This window comes from Phodopus roborovskii, unplaced genomic scaffold (genome assembly GCF_943737965.1).
Source record: "Phodopus roborovskii unplaced genomic scaffold, PHOROB, whole genome shotgun sequence".
NCBI lineage: Eukaryota > Metazoa > Chordata > Mammalia > Rodentia > Cricetidae > Phodopus > Phodopus roborovskii.
The window spans coordinates 2,824,173-2,831,021 of record NW_026126566.1 but is presented as its reverse complement, the minus strand read 5'-3'; positions in this window follow the sequence as shown (position 1 = coordinate 2,831,021).

Here is a 6,849-nt window from a genome sequence, read left to right as displayed (position 1 = left end):
GGAATCCCATTCAGTAGCGTATATGGAAGGTTAACACAGGCGGAGAGTTCAAGCATAGAAGGATGCCATAGTTGTTCATCTTCTCCATGAATCCTATAGGTTGAGCCTTTCCTTGTGTAGATAATGCAACAGGACATAGCCAATGAGGGGAATCCTAGGAAGTTAACTTCATGTAAACCAGATGGGTGTCTCCAGGACAAGTCGACCAGCAGCTCAGGTTGTCCATTCCATTTGGGGAGCACGACCCAAAGGGGAATTCCATTCTGAAACCAGGGTGCCAGATTCTTACTGCATAGTGAGAAGCACCCATCCAAGGAGGTTACCCGTGAGTGAGTAGAGACCGGAAAACTCGAGTGATGAATTGATGGCTAATGTTGTGGGATTCATTGTTTCTGCCTTCTCTTTGTAGGTCTGCAAAGCTTTTTAACCTAAATGCTTGGGCAATGAATGTGTAACTAAGAAATTAAGTCTTTTCCCCAGGCCCACTCCCCAGGATTCCCCTGTGCATTAAACCAACACAAGCAGGTACTTACTGCTCCTGCAGGTCTGGGGTCCATCTTGGAGTCAAAGTAACTCCTAGCAACTGAATCCAGACAGCCTCAGCAGGCTGCTCAGGGGTGAGGTCCTTCCCACTGCTGCATGGAAGGACAGGGTTAGAGATGTAGCTGAATTAACAAGATGCGGGAAGCCCGGGCTTGCACCCCAGCTTGGCATAAAGCCAGGCGTGATTATGAATGCCTTCAGTGCCAAGACTTAGAAGGTGGAGCCGGGAGGCACTGAAGTTCAAGGTCATCTCTTGAGGATCTAGGAAGTTAGGCCAACTTGGGCTGAGAGCAGCAGGAGGAAACAGGGAATGGCCTTGTGGATCCAATTCTACAGGTTACAGCTTATTAATAGGTCATCAAGTCATAATTTAGAATTCACGATGATTAAAGAAGAACTAGAAAAGAGGGTTTTGTGAAACTTCATTGCATTGTAAAAACGTGTTTTTGATTGCCGGCTGAGGGTTAAAAGGAAAGTCTGAAGGACACTGCCGGACCCCAGTGTGGACTCTAAACACAGCCACAACCTGGGTCAACAAGGCTGTCTGCTCTGCTCTGCTGATGAGGACTCACGGCTCATTCCTGCAATAAATGTGCAGGCCTGACTTCCGAGAAAGTTGCTGGGGCGACTTGCTGGTTAATGGGTAACTCTGTTCTTCCATCCGCTCCTTTCCAGCCCTCTGTGTCCCTCTAGAGCAGGACATGATGCGGTCAGGGGACACTGACTCACAGCTGACTCAGTGCAAGGCACGCAGCCAGGGGGCGCCTGGCGGAGCCGTGTATGCCCGCCGCACTAGGAGGTGTCTAGGAGTGGAGGGTCTTGATTCTACAAGGGGCGCTCATTTCACACCTGAGACCAAAGCATGGCCTGAGCGCACCAAGGTGGGACAATCACTATCCATGGAGGTTAAAGCGCTGGTTCTGCCCTCTTCCTGTAGCCTGATCCCTAGAGCACAGCCACCCCGCTGTGCAGTCCGGACTGCTCCTCCAGGACCCCTTGGAGAACTAACTGTAGGGCACCTTCGACCTGGCCTGATTTATCTCTGGTCTCTTCACCAGGCTATGCCGAGTGAAAGAAACAACAGCGTCTTCGCTTGCTCTGTAACCTCCCAGGCTGGCCAGGGCTGTGACAGAGGCATTGGTGTTTGGGTAGCCAGAATTAAATATTCAACCCCAGGATGCATACTCAGCTACTCAGACCAACCCCTGCCTACATAATACATAGTAACATATAAAATATTGCATACACTATATAATGTAATAATGTATGGTATTATATACTATATAGTGTTATATGTTATATGTATAGTATGTGTATGTATATAATACAATAAGATTAATATGCTTAAAATTTTATATATAAGCTCTGGGCAGGCTGAGGCAGGAGGATAGTGAATTTGATGGATGTTCTAGATTGAGTTCACTAAGATGAGTGATGACCCACCTTAAAACATGGGATATAGTATTCCCTCATTGGGGTCCTGGACTGAATAAAAATGAAAAGTCAACTAAATACCAGCATTCATCTCTCTCTGCCTCCTGACTGTGGACACAATGTGATGTGACCAGCTGCCTCAAGCCCCCCCCCCCCATGATGCCTTCCCCACCATGGTGACCTGCACACCGGAGGTGTGAGCAAAACAAACCGTCTCAGGAATGAGAACAGTAACTAATACACTAGTGTCGCCGCGCTCACAAGTGTCATTCTGTCCCGGGATGGACATTTTCATTCTTTTTTAGGATACCTGCGATGGTGAGTTTTGTTGTCAACCTGATAATCTAGCATCATCTGGGAGGTGAGTCTCCGTGAGGGATGGTCCAGGTTAGCCTCTAGCCAAGTCTGAAGAGGACTGTCTTGATTGCATTGATTTCTGTGGTGAGGCACAGTCTATAAGAGGATAGCATCATTCTCTGGATTTGGGTCCTGGACTGTGTAACAGAGGAGAAAGTAGGCAGAGTGTAAACACACTTATGTTCATTCCTTGGTGCTCTTAGCTGTTGGTGTGATGTGCCCAGCTGCCCCAAGTACTCCTCGCCTTGACCTCCCCACAACTCTGACCTGGAACTGTAAACCAGATGAGCCTTTCTTCCTCAGTTGCTTTTGTCAGGGTGTTTTTTTCTTATCCCAGTCACAGGAAAACAGAGCTGACACAGAAGCCACCAGACTAAAGGTAGGGAATGCAGTTATTCGCCCCTAGTAAGCCCACATAGTGATGAGCCTGGTAGCAGCTCAGTGTGTTGGCACTTCCCCCAAGAAGAGTGTTCTGGAGAAGAGGGTGTGGGCTTGGCCACACTTAGAATGCTACTGTGTAGCAATGGTAGCTTAGGCCTGTGGTGCTTGTCTCCAGGCCTTTTGAACCATGTATGCGTCTCAGATAGGTAAACAGTCCTGGTTGTCTTTCACAGTGTCACTCTGTCCTGTAGGGCTCTTCCAAGACCCTCTGGTGGTTTTGGAGGAACAACTTAATATGTTTGAACTTGACAGTCCCTGAGTCCATTTTCTGTTGCTATTATAAAATATCTGAAATTGCCTAGTTCACAAACAATAGCGGCTAACCTAGATGTATTAGTTACTTGTTTTATTGCTGTGACAAAAAGATCTGACAAAAATAACTTGAAGACATTTGGCTTAATTTTGGCTTAATTTCCCCCTCCAAAAGTTTTCATTTTATTATTGTGTGTGTATGGATGTTTTGCTTGCATGTATGTCTGTACACCACATGAGTCCCTGCTGACTGAAGGTATCATCAGATTCCCTGGGTGGGTGGGCGTGGCATGCACATGTTATCCCAGAGCTGGTGATGTGGAGACAAGCAGATTCAGAGTTCACTAGCCAGTCAGCCTAGCCTAAGTGGCGATGAATTGACCCATTGTTGTTCTCTGTTGGCCAAGGTTGTCTTCTGACTTCCACACACATACACTTGTGCACACATACACTTAATAATAATAATGGAATAAAAAGTGAAAATAAATGACAACATCTAATGCTGGGGAAAATAAAAGATAAGTAGAACAGCTGTGTTTCACTGCGGGCATGCATTTTTCGTGTAGCCATCTGGCAAACAATTTGACCTTTAAATAATGGTGTGAATGTAAACATGAAATCATGGCATGATTCATCGAATACTTTCCTAGATATTTACCTAAGAGAAATGAAAATGTATGCCTACACAAAGACCTACATACGAATGTTCCGGAATCTGTATGTAATAGGAGCCAAGAACCAGTGAATGGAAAATGAACCGTGCTGCATTCACTCAATGGAGCAACTCAGCAATAAAAAGAGAGGGGACCAGCATGCATGGAGGAGGCCATTGCAAGTGGTGTCTCCTGAGAAGCCCATTTACACCAAAAATCCCAGAGGCAGAAGTCACATCAGTGGTGGTCAGGGCCAGGGCAGGCCCCAAAGAACTGAGAATGACAGAAATATATAATATCCTGAGTGTAGGCTTTGTTCAACTGTGTCAAAGCAGATTGAGTATTACACTCAAAAGGCTGATGTTGGGGCTGGAGAGAGGGTGGTCAGTTAGGAGTGCTCCTGCAGAGGACCTGAGTTCAGTTCCTACCTGTAACTCTAGCTCCAAGGGATCTGACACCCTCTTCCAGACTCCGTGGGCACCTACATTCACTGGCATATTAGCTCACATAGACATACATACATACATATACATAATTTGAAAGTACACATAAAACAAAAAAAAATAAATGAAATAAGTGTTTAAAGGGGGTGATTTTATTGCATATAAGCTATGCCTCAATCAATCTGAATTTAAAAATAAAAGTTTTTATGCCACTGGAATTGGCTCCATTCATCACCACTTCTTTTCTGTTTGTTAGACAATGTGTTGGGGGTCTCATATAGTCCAAACTTTCCACCAAACTTAGTAGTAGCCAAGGATGAACTTTCATTTCTGATCCTCTTACCTCTACAGCCTGAGTGCTGGGATTACAGGTGCGCTGTGCTCCATCTTTCCTGACTTGAGTGGTTTGGGCCAGAGGTGGGGCTCTTTGCATGATAAGACAGCACTCCATCGCTAAGCACACATCTCCAGCCACCACTGCCAGTTATTAACTGGACTTTGGATAGCTTCTCTCCTGCCCTGCTTTCCACAGCAGAGCCAGGGACAATGCATTCAGGGGAGCAGATATTGGCTGATCAAGAACTTGGAGTAAGCGAGGCTCAGTGGGCCAGCTGACCCTCCCACAGACAGCTCACTCTGCTCACCCTGCAAAATTGAGATTCTAGTGGCTACCAGCAGAGTGAGAGTGGTCCAAGGTATGTAGAACATTCTGTAGTCTGTCTTGATGCTGCATGTCTGTCATCCCAGCGCTTAGTAGGCTGTGGCATGAGGATTTTCAAGTGTTGAGACCACCCTAGGCTACATCAAATATAAAATATAAAAACAAACAAACCACAAACCCCCCACATGCCTGAGGCACAGGTGTAATTAAGGGTGCCTGGCTACTTGAAAATGTGAGCTGCTAAGGGGGGGGGGGACACAAGACAGCTGTCCTTTACCTTGTCCCTGACCTTCACAGGCACTCACAACAGTTGACAGGTGTCTTTTGTAAAAAGTGATTTTCAATGTTTTTAGTTAACATGCAACATTGTGATATTTTCATACATGTATGCCATTGTTTGGCCACACCTTCCCCATACCCTTCCTTACTCCTCCTGCCTTGCCCTAGTCCCTTCTTCCTCCTCATAGTCCCTGTCCCTCTTTTATATTACCCGCCTATCCATGCATCACATATACTCCTCTCCATTACCATCTCCCCCTTCCCCTTAGGCCCCTCCCTTCCTCCCTCCCACAGGCTCTCCTTTCTAGCTTCATGTCATACCCATGTTTATATATGTGACTTTCATGTCACACGCAAATGCATATATGTGTGTATGCATGAATCTTCATATAAGAGAAAGTAAGTGATATTTGTCCTCCAAGCTGGCTTATTTCCCTCAATATGATGCTCTCCAGTTGTATTCATTTTCATGAGAATGACATAATTCCATTCCTCTGTGGCTAAATAAAACAAAACTCCACAGTGTGTATGTATGTCACATTTCTTATGCACACCTCTGTTGATTGACACATGACACATGGCTGGTTTCACAACTGGGCCGTTGTGAGCAGAGCTCAAGAAACCCGGATGTGCAGATGTCCATGCTGACTCAGCTTCCTTTCTGCCTACACCCAGGAGAGTCACTTGACCTTTAAACCCACAGAAGTCCTTGGGATGAGAATTGTCCCCTGAGCACTTGAGTCAAAGCCCCGTTTACTTTGTGTAAAACATTTAGTTAAAACCTTTAGGTGCTGATGACATGACTCAGTGAGTCTGCACCCAGACACTTGCTGGCAAGCCCAAAGATCTGAGTTCAGTCCTTGGAACCCATGTGATGACAGAATGAGAGAATCAACTGTCTAAGTTGTCCTCTGACCTACATGCACACATGTGCACACATCCATGCATGAGTACACACTATTTTGTGCACACACATGGACATACACGCACACATGAACACTGGCACAGGCACACATATACACATACACAACTGCTCACATGTACAAACACATGCGTGCACATACACAAACATCACACTATTTAGACTGGAGAGATGGCTCAGAAATTAAGAACCCTGGCTGTTCTTCCAGAGGTCCTGAGTTCAAATCCCAGCAACCACATGGTGGCTCACAGCCATCTATAATGAGATCTGGTACCCTCTTCTGGCCTGCAGGCATACATACAGCCAGAACACTGTGTGCCTAATAAATAATTAAATAAATAAATCTTTTTTTAAAAATGTAAATACCCCACCTGAGGCAGATACTGCTACTGACCAGGTGTTACAGATGTCTAGTGAAAAGTTGACAAGTCCAGTCAGTAAGGAGCCACGCTGAGCTTCAACACTGTGGGATTCTGATCCCAAGCTGAAAGGTTTCAGACCACCTCATCACTCACCACCTTCCAAATGTTTCCTTTCCCGTTTGCCTTTAGTACATCTTTACTAAGGTGAGTTCAAGGCTGTGCTAGGGAAATCACACGTGCCTTGCTGCCCCAAAGCCCTGCTTGGAGATTTGCAGTAGGCCTGACTGAATTGGGGAGCATTTGACAGATACTCTCCCATCAAGGTGGACCAGTGGCTGACTCCACCCAGGACCTCAACCTGGTGCAGTGTAGTTGTGGTGCTTGGGTGGCCCAGTGTCCCCTGCCAGAAACCCACAGAGCACCGTGCAGAGGCCACAGAGATGCTGAAGTCATAAGCAGCTTTGCTGTGGAAGGTTGAGGATCTTTTGCAGGCAGTCTGCCT